Source organism: Rousettus aegyptiacus, unplaced genomic scaffold, assembly GCF_014176215.1.
Source record: "Rousettus aegyptiacus isolate mRouAeg1 unplaced genomic scaffold, mRouAeg1.p scaffold_m13_p_12, whole genome shotgun sequence".
Lineage (NCBI taxonomy): Eukaryota > Metazoa > Chordata > Mammalia > Chiroptera > Pteropodidae > Rousettus > Rousettus aegyptiacus.
The window spans coordinates 54,248,129-54,264,661 of NW_023416287.1; the positions used below are offsets into that span (position 1 = coordinate 54,248,129).

Below are 16,533 nucleotides of genomic sequence, written 5' to 3' on the forward strand. Positions count from 1 at the left end.
GTGATCATTAAGATAGGTTAAACTTAGAACATGGCAGGATGCAGCAGGCAATGAGGAAACACAGCAAATAGGTGACAGGAAGAAGTCTGCATCGTCTCATGCAGGTGAGCCACCTACAGGTTATCCTACATTTCTAGGAGGGGTCTGCTTTCAGGTGGGTGAAACAAGTATTCAGAGAACTTGGCAGCAGGTTATAGGTAGATTCCAGCAAGCCAGCTGGCAGTAGAAAAACCTGACAGATGTAATGAGAAGCCAACCATAATATCAGGATTTAGAAGATAGAATTTAGACTATGGGGTTATTAAAGGTAATATGATAGGGATTTAGTACTCTAAGACTTTAATACCAGGTAAAGCACCAAGGCAGGGAGTCGATTACTAAACTCAGTATACAAGATGTGAGTGTGATCACAGTAATAAGCAACATTAGATATGTAAACTTTGTTCTTATCCATTACAAGTAAAGAGGCATACTTGATAGCCTCTGGCAATGCGGATCTTCTTTTAAGGATACAAAGGGAGGGAAACAGGAACAAGGCCATAGCTTTATTAATCTGACAGCAATAATAAGCACAATAATCATTCTAATTATTGTTGCCTCAGGAATGGTTATTATTGACCACATGGACTTGGGCCACCCTTTTCTTTTCCTCCTGTTATTACTGATAATCACCACTGTATACTTCCATGCCTCGTGTTTACTACTGGTGGTTTCTGCTGACTACTTTTTGTCGGTGTATTCTTTCAGCTTCTCTCTCCCACTTCTGATTCTCAGCTCCTTTGGAATGCTTCATATTCAAACTTCCCAAGAAAGGCTTTCATTGGCACAAGTCAATGTTATAGCAATTTGGCAGTACTGTCTCATAAATACACTTATTGGGCTATGACCAAGCTGATAAGCTGGTTACCCTATGTCAGATACCACCATGGGCCCAGCCAGCTGTGGTCCTGGTGACTGCACTGGTCTGGGCGACTTGGTGATGGGTGGTCAGCTTCCCCTTACCAAGGGCAGGGAAGGTAGCAGACATAATGAACTCTTCTAATTCATTAGAACAGTAGTAGAAGATCAGACAGTAGCAACAGGAAATGGGATGTTGACCTTGGTTCCAAAAATCTATATACAAGATGGCAGTGGCAGGCAGTTAGGTAGTTTCAAAGTATATGAGAAACATTATGAAAACAACTTGACAGGGATGGCTTGCTAAGCAATTTGGTTGAGTTTTCTTATTTCTTCTTTTCTTCCAGAAAAATCTCTGAACAGAGTCTTTTGTAAAGGTTTTATGCATTCTCAAAATAAGGACTAAAAGAAGTTCTGATAATTAAAGTATATAAGCTGTCTCATTTTCTGTGTTATACGAAAATCACCATTAACAAAAGTTCATGATAAAATAAAGATTCCTGGATAGATTGAAATGGTGCACAATTTGGAAAAAAAAAGAGAGAGAAAGAATGAATGAAAGAAAGAAAGAAGACATCCATGATCAATGAATAAAATTCCTAACAGTATTTAATACAAAGCCAATATTTAATATAAGCTTTATCTATGTAAAGTCAACCAAAAGGACCTTAAAATTCAAATATTCCATTTTAGGGTGAACCAAGGCAGGTAGATATCTAAATCTACTTGTTAGCACCTCATAAATCCTGTAGAAAGAGAAGGAATATACATAGTATTTAATCAAATGAAATTTGCTAAATCTAAAACAGGCCATAAAATGAAAATTTTAGACAAGAACTTTAAGAAGAAACAGCAAAGTTTTTTTTCCGTTGTCCCCAAGAACGATATACCTTATTTCTCTACATCACTTTGTAATTTATAAAACTCTTTGCATTCCTTATTTCATATGATCTTTACCAAAATATTTTGCATATAAGGAAACATTAGATCTAACAAAGATGAATTACCCAAAGTCACATGGCTAGTAAGTGGCTAAGTAAGAATTTGAACTCAGAACATTTTTAATCTGATTCACTGATTTTCCCCACTTCCAAGAAAATTTTTTTTTTGTTCTCAGGAAAAGTTAGATAAGGAAGTAAATGATAAAGTGCTAATGGTATACTGTTTCTATTTCACTAATATGTATCAGATTTAATGGTATTCAAGGATTCTTCATAAGAGTATATTCCCTTTAGCTCCTTGTGCTGCATGATAACTTACTGGCTTCTTAGAATTCTTTCTCAAGAGTACCATAAATTCTAGAAGTATCACCCAGATGCCAGCCTCAGATTACACTCTTATAGCAATAATAAAACTTGCTTAAAATGTGTTTTGTAATTTACAAAGCCTTTCATACATATACTTTTAAACACGAACAAGCCCCTTTCTTAACCACATTCTCCTCCTAAGTGATAGATCCATTCATGCAAGTTGAAACAAATAAATAAGACAATACTACATATATATTTTAAAACTTTTCATGATTACATAAACATACTTCTTGCAGATTCAGCCTCAGTACTTTCTCACTTTGACACTTCCATATAAAATACACGCACTCAGACTATAATGAATTCTCAAATTGAATTAGAATCACTTTGAATGTTAGAGTGATACAACATTCAATCTGCAGTTATTGAGTGATTCTTACATACCAGGCATTGTGTTAGGCACTGAGGATATATAATAAAGAACAAGGCAGATGTGGTTCTATACTCCCAGAGCTTTCATTCTAATGGGGAAGTTATTCATCAAACAAATAAGAAATATAAATCTAAATAGATTTAGCATGATGAATGAAAAAACTGGTTTCTATAATAGAAAATCAGGAGTTTGATAATGGGTGTTCAAGAAATTCTTAAGTGGGTATCAGGTTGAGATCTGAAAGAAGAAATGACAAGAGATCAGGGGGGAAAAAGGCTCAGGCAGAGAGAACTACTAGTATGAGACTCTGAGTCAGGCAAAGGGTAGGCACTGGGGGAACATGTCAGGCACTCAGAGGGAGGGGCAGGAAGGTGGGTCAAGAGGCTTGCAGTATCCTATGAACTGGATTAACATTGGATTTTAAGTGGTGTTGGAATCCACCAAAGAATGTATAGTATATCTAGAATCACGGTGCTCATTCTATTGGACTTCCATTGACCTAACAAGTTCTAGGAATGGGCCTGGGCTGGACAAGTTATTCCACAAGTGCAATGAAGCTTTCTGAGATTTCAGAATTCTTAGTCGGGTTTCCCTGGCTGAGCCCAATCTTCGGTCCTCAGCCACAGCAAAAGAGCTCTGTGGATTTGAATCCATGTCCCCTGCTACTTCCTGCTGGGCACGAAGCTCAAGGAAACAATTATGTGGTTCCAGCAAAGGGACTCAGGACAAAAGTCTGGCTCAGAGGCAAATCTAAATATATAAGAACTTAAAAAGATAGCTGCCCTGTAGAATTCTCCTTCAGAATCTATAGTGCCACTATAAGCAAAACAATCTTTATGTGAGCTATGTATTTAGTCAAATGTAATAAAAAGAATTCTGATGTTATTGAAAGTATTCTTCCCTTATTAACATCTGAATTACCACAAATTTCTATTGATATTTTTAATAAAAATTTACTCAGATATTAAAAGTGATTTGGGAACAATGGCAACTAACACTGAAGAAAGACAATTTTCTTTCAAGGGCCCATAATCATCTAGATTTCAAAATTTCTCACAGTGTATGAACCAGTGCAATGACTTCCTGTTCATCAATTCATTCTGAATAGCTTAAGTAAAGATTTATAACCATGGAAACCAAAGCACAAAAATAATTAGTGGGCTTTCTAAAAAAATGATTCCGATATTATTCATACTGACTTCAGGTGATTTACATGCTAATCTAACTGGCCACATCGGTGTATGACTTTTCATAGTTTCTGATGAACGGTTAACTAAACAGAATGACCATGAATTTTTGTTAAGGATCAGGTATATTTAGATTTATTTAACACATATCCAGCTCTTAATAAGCTCTGTCAATAGAGAAATGGAATGACATGGATAAATGAAATAGCACTACATTTTCACTCATAGCTCAAATTTTCTTACCTCTTGTTAACTCTTCCATTCTCAAAATGAAAAACAATATGAACAAAACCTACAAACCTTTTGCCTTCTTTACAAACCGGTTTTAACTTGATGATCCAAGTTTTCTTTTCAAGTTATTCCCAGGTGTTTTCAGTGAAGACATAAGCAGGCAATGAATCAGCCTGTCATTGAGAAAGAAGAGAAACCACAGATGAGAGAGGAGGCCAGAAAGAGGGTATTACACTTTCCTAGGGAGCTGTGGTAGGCAATTTCTGGCATGATTCCCAATGATTTCTGCCTCCTGGTACTCACTTCCCAGTGTAATCCCCTCCCCTTGTCAAATTTTGGAAATAATACTGACAACATGGTAATGTAAATAGAATATAAGATATAATGATATCTCTGAGTGTAAGAATTTTAATCATCTAGACAGATTCTGATCATATTATTTTACATTGTATTGTATAATAGTAGTATTTAAAGTCGTGTTACCCTTTTATTCCTAAAACCTAATAACCATAGGCATTATCCCTACTACAAGTGTTTATTTTTTTATGCAGAATGCTGCTTAGATGTAAATAAAGCATAATTTTAAAAAAAAGATGAAAACATTGCTAGATGATTAAAATTGGCATCAATGGATGAAAGTGTATTTAAAATAAAAATGTAAAATAGAAAGTAAAAACAATTTTAAAATGGTATATAAATTATAAAAAGCAATCAAGGGTCCAGAAATGTTACTAATACATTACCTAGCAGTTGAAAACATTGACTGAAATCTTAAGAAAAAAATAAAATTCATGAAGATATTGCCAAATGAGCAGATATACCTGATGGAAAACAAATGATAAATGTAAACACAGTCTGAAAAGTAAACAAAAAATGCACGAAATGAAAACAAAAACCAGCATCACTTTTTTGGGAAAAAATTATAACATGAAAAAATGCTTAAAACTATAAACCAAATTCAGAGACCATTCTATGGTTCATTAATTTACCAGACACGGAAAAGCGCTGAGTAAAAGTAGCCATTTTAAATACATTTGCTATTTCAAATACCTGGGGTGCATGGTTTTATCCTTTCCATGAACACACTTCCTCAGTGAAATCTGAAAGTTATAATATAGTGCTCCTTTTTAACTCTTCTGAACCTTAGTCTTTGAGGTGGGCTCATCTAAATTCCAGATATTTGATATTGTGTCAGGTTGGAAGTATCCTGCCCTGGTTTTGTTCTTATTGGAATAGATATTGAGGAACATTATTAGAGGATGTGGAGAAGAAAGAATAATTTATCTTTACTTTGTAAGAGGGAGAATGCATAAATAGAACCTAATCTGCCTAAAAGAAAAAATAGGATTTATTGATGGTAAATGATGATTACATTCCTCCTTTTTGGTTTAAGTAATTCATGAATCAACATCATTCTGCTAATCAGTTATTAAAATAAATAATAAAGGAATGAATAATTAGGCCACAAATTTGTCAAAAATAATGCCAACCTGATTTTTTTTGCCTTAAAATGGACATCGCACTTCAAGCAATCATTGTAGATATTACATAAGCTGGGGTATAGCAACTCTTAGGCAATGAAAGTTCAGAATTTTAGGAAAAGTATTTATTTATTTGTTATAAATATGTTTTTTATTATTGAGGTATAACTGATATATAATCTTATATTAGTTTCAGGTGTACAACATAATGATTTAATATTTGTACATTTGCAAAATGATGACCATAATAATTCTAGTTAACACCTGTCACCATACATCGTTACAATTTTTTTTCTTGTGATGAGAACTTTTAAGATCTACTCTTAAAGCAACTTTCAAATAAGGAATACAGTATTACTAACTGTAATTATCATTGTTGTATTTTATATCCTATGACCTGCTTCACCCATTTTGTCTACCCGCAAGCTCCTAATCTGTTCTCTATATCTAATTAGCATCTGCTCTTTTTCCATTTAAGTTTTTATGGTTCTTTGTATACTGAGTAATTTTAGATTGTTATCTTGGACATTTTGAATATTAAATTATAAGACTTGTGGCTTGTTTAAATTCTACAGAAAATGTAGTACTTTTTATACTAGATAAATTGTTAGGTTCAGGCCAGAAATTTCGGTTTGCCTTCTGTAGACTGTGGCTCCAATGTCAATTCAGTTTTTAAAGCCTTGTAAGCACTCTTCAGATAATGTCCAGGTTGTGCCACACCCCATACCCAGTGACCTAGGTGGTAGTTTACTACTTAGTTCAGCTCACGAAGTCTTTAAATTACTAATTAGGATTGGGTCCTAATGTAAGACTCTGACAGCTTTCTGCTGTCTCAGCATTTTCTGGCTTCTTGGGTCTCCCTTTTCCAGAATTCTGGCCATAATCTTGGTACTCTAGTTGTCTGACTTTGCTAAACACTTTTGTGTTTGGGCTAACCTCTGGGCGCATGCAGCAGAAGGAATGAGAAAGAAAAAATGTTAGCAGGGTGGCCCCACCCTTTTTGGTATCTCAGCTCCTTCAATTGGAGAGGAAAGGTTCCATCTCTCAAAGATTTGACTCTTTCAAACCCCCTTTACTGGTCACTGCCATCACCACAGGGGCTGGGTGGTGGGGGAAGGGAGGTTTAAGTGCAATAAAATGGAAAAAAGAGAGAAAAGTAAAAGAAGAAATTTCCATGTTCTCTCTATTAGGAGTTCTCCTTTATACTCCTCAAGCCAGAACTAGAGGGCTTTTCTGGAGCTCTCTTTGTGATACAGTGCTTACTTCTGTCTTATCTAACCTGGGTGATGTTGGAGAAGGAAAATGGTAAGTCCATTTTTAATGCTAGTACAATGGCACTAAATATGGAGTTATTAGATCTGTTGGCACCATATGTTTTGTCAATTGGTCGGTCTTACAATTCCATTTAAACCGATTCCAGAAACCTCTAAATGGGTCTTGGGGACTGCTTATTCATGATGGTTCATATTAATCTGAACCTACTCTACTGAGATTAACTTTCTTCATTCTCCTTGATGTAAATTATTCGCTTCCACAAAAGAAGAATTTTTACTTTATTTGACTTTGGGAACAGAGTTCAATTCCAAAGTTCAGAACCATGGGAAAACAACTTAGAAACAAAAAGTTATTATATAATCTCTCAACATTCTGGAAAAGGTACAGCGCAAGGACTCAGATAATGTTTCCAAGTTATACAAAGGAAATATGTAATTCAGCAAGTAATTCTCAGTGAACTTATAGTAACATGACTCACAACAAGAAAATCGTTCGATAAAATATGCTGAATGGGAAATGATTCAGTGAAAATATTATTCAGAACAAGCAATTACTGAGTGAAGGTATTACCCACAGCAGACAATTACTCAGTGAAAATATTACAGGGAGCAGGCAAATATTCAATCAAACGTTTGACAAGGAGAGCAATTATTCAATAAACAATCATATAATTGTACCCAATGGAGCATGCTTGCCATACAGCATACAAATCATTTGTAGACACTCAAGATGATGTTCTGATTGCTGAAAATGTGGATAATTTATGATTCTCATTTGTCATCCTCGAGATAATTTTATTTCAGTTTTACTTTCAAGTAAACAGCATTAACAATGTATACAACCATTCTAAAAATCAATTTTTCAAATAATACTATTTCAGATATTTTTTGTTGCCTCTTTCATATCGTTCTTTTACCTCTCCACCCTCTCTTTCTTTATTTCTTTCTTCTCTGGCTGCTTCTCCCTGTATCACAATATTTTCTCTTACTTGTGATATATTTTAAAGGATAACATCAACTATGAAAAGCCATGTTTATTATTAAATCTTCTCTCTGTAAATCACTCATGAATGTGTTTTCTAAGGAGAAAATATCACCAGCTACATACTGATGGGTTATAGGTATAATTTGCATTCTTAGACTCAGTGAGAATGTAACTATGCTTTCGTAAAGTTTATAGACTAAAATGGCAATGGCGAATGAATCAATAAGTACATATTTCAACTAGAAACATTATTGACTTCTTACTTCTGTCTATCATTGTGAAGTTCCTTTTCTCAAGAATGGTGTAGACTAGTGGTAGAGACTTACCCCCAAACCAAAAATGTCAACAAAATATGATAATTGCTAAGAACAGTATACATAATGGGATAGGAGAACAAAGAAATGAGTTCAAGATAAGCTACCTGAAGGTACTGGAGGCCAAGCTAAACATGAAAGAAACACAAATATTTAGTCAGGTAAAGAAAAGTGGGAAAAGAGTAACAGATGGAAGAAATGTGATCAAGGCAAAATCCAAGTGTGGGGACTTGAGTGTGGGGACTCTAAGCAGTTCAGTGTTGCAGGGTGTGACACGATGTGGGGCCAACGGTGGGAAAGGAGGCTGGCAAAATGGGCACATTGGAAGATAAATGCACAGGAAATTAATACTTTATTTATATTTAAAAGGCTCAGTGTATATCATTGTCCTTTTCTTTGTTCACCAGTTTCTAAATGTAATTCAGGGTTGTGGTTGATTCTTCTCATCTACATTTAGTCACAGAAGAGATTGAAAAGTGAGTGTTCAGGAAGGAATGTGCTTGCAAGCTTCAACATATGAAGAAAAGCAGCTTAAGAATGGTGAATATCACTGAAAATATGTGGAAAGAGTATTAAAACATAAGACCATAGAAGCATAGAGACCTGAGGAGAAAGGAAGGTGAGATGAAAATAAGCTACAGGATACCTGTCAGGGTGGATATGGGTGGCAGGTACTCCAGGAATCCTATGACATACTAAGTATTGTTATATTTTCTTAAGATCCAATGTGAATGACTATAATCAAACTTGCTTGATGACACAGAAGGTTTAAAGAGGGTTTTAGTAGTCACAGGCTGTTTTTGCCACCTAGTATTCATTTACCCTTATTTTGGTAACTATGTCCACAGCACCCTGCTGAAGGACAGCTCTCCGCCAGTCTCATCCATGTGATTTGGGCAGCATTAACTCACACTTCCAAATTCAGGTACCTATGACGATCAGGGTTTCTTCTCTTCCATAGTGTAAAAAACTTCTTTCAGGGTGACTAGCCTGAGAAGAAGGCCTGCATAGGGCTTCCATGCCACGTCAGAGCATGCGCATGTGTGTGGTATAGTTTAAAAGCCCTAATTACGCTATTAGGTAGCTATCTCTCTGTTCTTTGAACTTTTCAGACTATGCCCGCCAATATCTTACATTTTTTTTCTGCTTAAATCTGAGTTGGATTTTGTGTCTTTAGAATCCAGATTGATCTAATCACAAAAGCTGAAAATTTGAAAAAGTTTGTCAAGTGGATGCTACATATTTGTTCAGTTGTATAATAAACTAACTAAACTAAATAAATAGGTAAGCTAACAAGAATGGTAGTTTCTTATCTGTGAATGCCCTTTACAGTTGCACAGCCTTTTCACATGTTATCTTGCTTAATCTTCAAGATAAATATTGAAATATATACTATTAACACCTTTTAAAAATAATTTTTATTGTTAATTTATAGTTGGCATACAATATTATTTTAGTTTCACTATACAACATAGTGATTAGACATTTATATAACTTATGAGGTGATCACCTCCATAAATCTAGTACCCGTCTGACACCATACATAGTTATTACAATGTTATTGACTATATTCCTTATATTTTACTTGACAGCTTTGTACTTCTTAATCCTTTTTCTTTTTCTCCTACCTCTCATCCTCCTCCCATCTGGAAACTATCAATATATTCTCTGTATCTATGAATTTGTTTCTGCTTTGTTTGTTTTGTTTTGTTCTTTAGATTCCACATACATGTGAAATCATATGGTATTTGCCTTTCTCTGTCTGACTTATTTTAATCAGCATAATAACCTTCAGGTACATTCATGTTGTTGCAGATAGGAAGATTTCATTCTTTTTATGGCTGAATAATGTTTTGTTGTATATATGTACCACTTCTTCTTTATCCATTCATCCATTGATGGACACCCTAGCTGCTTCCATATCTTGGCTATCATAAATAATTATGCAGTGAAAATATAGATGCAAATATCCCTTTGAAGTAGTGTTTTAGATTTCATCAAATAAATACCCAGAAGTGGGATTACTGGGTTCTTCTTTGTCTCTTTTTATAGATTTTGTTTTGAAGTCTATTTTGCCTGGTATAAGTATTTCTCTCTTAGATTTGTTCATTTGTTTCTACTTTCATAAAATATATTTTTTTCATTCCTTTACTTTCAGTCTGTGTATGTGTTTTGATCTGAAGTGAGTCTCTTATAAGCAGCATATGTAAGGGTCTTGTTTTGTTATCCATTCAGCCACGCTATCTTTTGTTTGGAGTATTTACTCCATTAACATTTAAGGTAATTGTTAATAGATATGTAATAATCGCAATTATATTATTCATGTTTATTTTTTATTTTTATTTTTTTCCTTCTTCTTAAAGTAATCCCTCCAATATTTCTTGTAATACTGGCTTGGTGGTGATGAATTCTTTGAGTTTTTTCTTGTCTAGAAAGCTCTTTATCTTTCTTTCAATTCTAAACAATAGCTTTGCTGGGTAGAATAATCTTGGTTGTAGGTCCTTGTGTTTCATCACTTCAAATAGTTCCTTCCAATTCTGTCTGGCTAGCAAAGTTTCTGTTGAGAAATCAGCTGACAGTCTTATGGGAGTTCCCTTGTAGGTAACTAATTGCTTTTCTCTTGCAACTTTTAGGATTCTCTCTTTGTTTTCAAACTTTGGCATTTGAATTATGGTGTGTCTTGGTGTGGGCTTCTAGGGTTCATTTTGTTTAGGACTCTGAATTTCCTGGGGTTGTAAGTCTATTTTCTTCACCAGGTTATGGAAGTTTTCTGTCATTGTTTCTTCAAATAGATTTTTAATTCTTTGCTCTCTCACTTCTTCTGGTACCCGTATGATGTGAATGTTAGTATGCTTGATGTCATCCCAGAGACCCCTTAAACTATATTCATTTTTTGGATTCTTTTTGTTGTTGCTGTTGTTCTAATTGGGTGTTTTCTGTTACTTTATCTTCTAAATCAATTATTTAATCCTCTTCTTCATCTAATCTACTGTTAATTCCTTCTAATGTATTCTTCATTTCAGTTATTGTAATCTTCATTTCTGACTGGTTCTTTTTTTATTTTTTCTCTCTCCATTTCTGTTTTCATCTCTTTGTTGAAGTTCTCACTGAGTTCATCTGCTCTTCCCCTAAGTTCATTGAGCATTCTTATAATCAGTGTTTGGAACTCTGTATCTGATACATTGCTTGTCTCCCTTTTGTTGACTTCTTTTTCTGGAGCTTTGTTCTGTTCTTTTATTTAGTACATGTGTCTTTGTCTCCCTATTTTCGCTACCCCTCGTGTTTCTTTTGATGTGTTAAGTAGGGCTTCTAAATTTCCCAGTCTTATTAGAGTGGCTTTATGTAATAGGTGTCCTGTGGGGCCCAGTGACAAGTCTCCCTGGTCACTTGAGTCAGGTGCTTCAGGTATGTCTCTTGTATGGGTTGTGTGTGCCCTCCTGTGTAGTTGATCTTTGTTTGCTGTTTGTACATCAGTGGGAGACATTGAACTTCATGCTGACTGGTTATGAGGACTGGCCAGTGATGAGTTGATCCTGTGGAGCAGGATTTACTTTAGCAGGGCTCTGGTGCCTGCCCTGTTTGCCCTTTGGATGTGTCATCTTCAGATGCAGCCTAGAGTTGTGCTCCAGCTTGGTCCAAAAACAGCTACTGGGTTGCTGGCCCTAGGGCTTCCTGGAAGGGGCCCCAGAAGCCAAGTTGAGCCACAGCTCATGCCTTGCTCAGGGCCACATGGCATGAGCCACCAAGCAATCTGTAGATGGTTACCACTTGTGCTGGGCTTGAAGATGCCTTGAGAGGCCAAGCCATGCACTGAGGTTGGCTTTTGTACATGCCGGCCTTGGGGGTACTCAGCAGGAAGTACAAGGCACACCAAAGGCAGCTGCTGTTTGTTTCGGTTTTGTGAACTTTTGAGAGATTTTAAGAGTCTGCAATATAACCCAAGACAGGCTATTTATATGCAAAAGCCACTGAAAATGGCTTGCGTGGGACCACAATTTAGATAGGGCAGGATCTTAGGGAATTACCCGGGCAGTGTGACCAGTGATAACCAGGTTGATGGAGACTCAGATATGGTGCCTGCCTGTGTCTGCCTACTGAGAGGAGGGAGGGCTGAACAAAGGAACAGTAGATTTTGCCATCACTTCTGTCTGGAGAAAGTGGCCCCTCCAACCCTTTCCCTGAAGTCAAACAATGCAGTTCATCCCTGTATGTCTCTGGCACCTTTTAAGCAGCTACTCAAGAGCTGAAGCTCAAAACAAGTTGAGTCAGTCAGTGAGTAAGTTCATGAGCAGACCTTTTAAGAGTAACACCTGGGACTCCTGCAGCCTTCTGTCTCACTCAGCGTAATTTCCACATGGTTTTCACAGCCAGTGGTTGTGGAGACTTCTCTTTTTCTGATACTGGAACCCTGGGATGAGAATCCGGGTGTGGGATCTTGGACCTCTCACTTCTCTGGGGGTACTTCTGAAGCCGAAATAACCTTCCTGTGTCTCAACTGCCACATCTGGGTGTGAGATCAACCCATTCTGTGTCTCCACCTCTCCTACCAGTCTCGAGGTGGTCTCTTCTGTATGTCCCAAGTTGAAAGACTTCTGCTCACCTAGACTTCAGGAGATTTCCAACAATGGTTGAGCTGTAGGTTAGTTGTAATTCTGATGTGGTCATAAGAGGAGGCAAGTAAAGCATTTATCTACTTCACCATCTTGATTGGCACTCCTAATTGTACCTTTTATTTTTAAGAAATTACATTGTTTTAGAGTTATACAAAGCATGAGTATTTGGGGCACAAACCTAAGTTTTATGATTCCAATTTGAAGGCTTTTGCCAAGATACTTTTATATCTTTAACTATTAGCATATACACTTCGAAGACTTATTTCATATTTTACATTTTGTAACTTTTAAGAGATGAGCAATAAGAAGGATGTTCTGGATGTTTCAGGTTATTTATAACTGTTAAATTTAGAGACTGATGGAATAGAATGATAGGAAGAAGAGGATTGTTTTAAAATGTTCCATGTTTTATTTAAAATAAAAATCTCAAAAATTGTTATTAAAAAGTGATTCTAGTCAATCTTAGAGAAAAGATAGTTTACTAGAAATAGGAAATTTCCTTAGTAAGTTTCAAGTTTATGTTTTGGTCTCACATCATTAAGTGTATTATAACTCTTTGTGCTATTATGGTCTTGAATAAAAGCCTTATTCTCTAGGTCAACAATGTGATGACTTTAGGATAATTTATTTTTAATTTTGTTTTAAATCTGTCTCTTCAATTGTCTTCCTTTTTAGAGAAAGAAAACACAATTTAAAAAATACATTCTTTTATTAGAATTGCCAAAGAAGTATTTGGAATTTCTGTTTTTGTTGTTACTGATGTTCTTTTTTAAAAAATTGAGATATAATTGATATATAACATTGTATTAGTTTCAGGTATACAACATAATTGTTCAATATCATTATATATTGCAAAATGATCACCACAATAAGTCTAATTAATATCTATCACTATCATAATTACAAATATTTTTTGCTTGTGATAAGAACCTTTAAGATTTACTTTTTTAATAGCTTTCATATATGCAATATGATATTATTACATTTCTAGGACTTATTCATTTTATAACTAGAAGTTTATACCTTTAAGATGATTTTTTTCTATTGTAATATTTGAATTTTAATTCTCCAAATGGTCTTGATATAGTTTAGTTATTCAGGAAATTATCACCCTCATAAGTTCTATCTCTGCTCATAGATAGGATTTTCTCACACACAGCTCTGGCTGGAGTCACAGCAGAGATATACAAGTCTGACTGGGAACCTCTAATGATCAATCCAAACTCTGAGTCTATTTTTGTTGAAATTGAAATCCTAGAGAAGTAGCTCATGAGATTTTTACAGCTAAAAGTTAAAGTAAATATTTCTCTTTTAAATAAAAGTTCGGTTTCCACATTACTCTATGTTATTTAATCAAACCCTTAGGGATTAGTGAGAGGTTCCTTGAAGGCTCACTCCTGTCATGTCAGAAAATTAATAGCATAATAAAATGCCCCTGTAGAAACAGAATAAGAAGAATCTATTTTCTTACTTGAACTTCATCTAAGTATATCAAATTGCAAAATATAATAGTTCAACTTGAGCTTTAATAGTATCCTCTGAAAATTTTTTGATATTTATTCATCCTTTGTGAATCAACAAATGCCAGTTAATTACTCACTTTCATGTTTCCCTCTCCTCTCAATAAATGGACACCATACATATTTCTTTAAATAATCTTATTATTGTATACTTACATTCTGAATACATAGAATAATCCATCACATTATTAGATACTCATTATATGTATGTTGACTATCTTGGAAGTAGCTCTATGCCATATTGGTTCAAAGCATTGTATTTGCTATTTGTTTTAAAGAGAGGAAATACAGGTCTAGTTTTTAAAAGATGATGGTGAAACAGGTAAACTCATAAAGCTCATGTAAATATAAAATAATATGAACATTTGGAAGAGCAATATGGCACTTTGTAAGAAATTTAATTCAGAGTGAAATGAGGATCTTTCAGGGTCCATAAGAGTAATTAAGCTTTTTGGCCCTACATCTATATTAAAGATTATTTTCTAAGGAAACAATTTCTTAGCAGAAAATGCCATTCATTTATTTAATTAATGGTACTGTTGCAGACACTTGATCTATATCATTGAACAGAATAGAATTTTTATTCCACTGGAGAGTGATGGATGAATAATATGATTATAAATGATTAAATTATATAGGATATTAGATGATAATGAGTGTTTTGATAAAAGAAAAGAGCAAAGTAAGGATCAAGAATATAGAATTAGGGTCTACAGCCATGCTACTCTGAACAAGCCAGATCCTGTCTGATCTCAGAAGCTAAGCAGGGTTGGGCCTGGTTAGTACTTGGATGGGAGACCATCTAGAAAGACCAGGTGCTGTAAGCATAAAAAAAAAAAAGAATATAGAATTAGGGCTTAAAATTTAAATGGAGTTTTGGGGGTCAAACTTATTGAGAAGGTAATATGTAGGCATTGAAAAGAGAGAGTTGTCACCTGATTACCTGTGGAAAGATGATAGCAAATGCAACAGTCTTGAGGTAGGAAATTGCTTGATATGTTCCAGAAATAGCTATGAGGCCAGCTGAAGGGGACAGAGTAAACAAGGGAGAAAGTAGTAGAAGGTGAGGTTTGAGAGAAATGTGAGTCCAGACCATGTAGAGAATTTGGCTCTTGTTGGCTTTGTAAAAATTTAGCTCTTAAGTTGAATCAAGTGAGGATAATTAGAAGGTTCTGAGGAAAAAATATGTCACGATCTGACATTTCAAAAAGACTGCTCTTGTTGCTGCATTGAGAATAGTCTATATAGTGGAAATAATTGAGGTCAGGTGATCAGTTAGGAAATATGGTAGGCCGAATAATTACTCCTCAAAAGATATCCAGATTCTAATTTCTGAAACCTGAAAATATTGCCTTACATGGCCAAAAAAAAAAAAAAAAAAAAAAAAGGACTCTGCAAATGTGGTTAAATTAAGAATTTTGAGATGGAGAGATATCCTGGATTATCCTAGTGGGTCCTTTAAATGCAACCATCTGTGTTATTTTAAGAGGGAGTCAGGGGGTGATTTGACCACAGACTAGAAGGCTATGTGATTGAAACAGTGTCAGAGAACATGCTACTGATATAGGCCATTACTTATAAAATTCTTAATCTTTTTACTAAACCTAGTTAAGTCTTTTCTTTTCTCCTTTCTTTGGAGAAAGATTCTCTCCCTCAAACTTAGATAATTACCTTTAAACTGGTAACTCAGGTCCTCTGGCTACTGATAAGGGTCACTGAAACTCAGCATTCTCCTTGGCCCATTATAAGGCAGGAACAACTTTAGGCCAAAGCAGAACCCTTGGATTCTGGAAAGGGAAAGGACAGGGACCTTTTATCCAAATCTTCCTTCCTTCCTTCCTTCCTTCCTTCCTTCCTTCCTTCCTTCCTTCCTTCCTTCCTTCCTTCCTTCCTTCCTTTCTTTCTTTCTTTCTTTCTTTCTTTCTTTCTTTCTTTCTTTCTTTCTTTCTTTCTTTCTTTCTGAAATATACTAATTAAGTCTAATTTCCTTTATCTGCTTGACAGGGAAATCAGTAACAGAAATGTTACTAGATATGATTCAAGTAACAGTTTCTATATTTGTTTTTCCTTGTCTAGGGACAGAGGCAGCATTTTGTCAGGATACCCAAGACCCTGTTCTGACTGAGAAAGAGAGGGAAAGAGCTCCATAAAACCCCAATTGGCAGAGACGATGACCCTCCTCAGCAGGAAGCAGATACAGAAGAGACCTCCCATCTCTTAACATCTATACTAATAAAAAGGGGGTTCATGGCTCTTAGAAAAGGGTTAGACAGGAAAGTCAGATAGGTTTCAGGTCTGCCTACAAAGACACTGAGGTCATCCTATTCTAGAAAGGGTCTGCCTTAGTC

At 35.3% G+C, this 16,533-nt stretch overlaps 1 pseudogene; it reads left to right on the forward strand.

Annotated features, from left to right (window-relative positions):
- The first annotated feature begins 14,893 nt into the window (after positions 1 to 14,893).
- Positions 14,894 to 15,012, forward strand: LOC118610302 (annotated as a pseudogene).
- Positions 15,013 to 16,533: the final 1,521 nt, after the last annotated feature.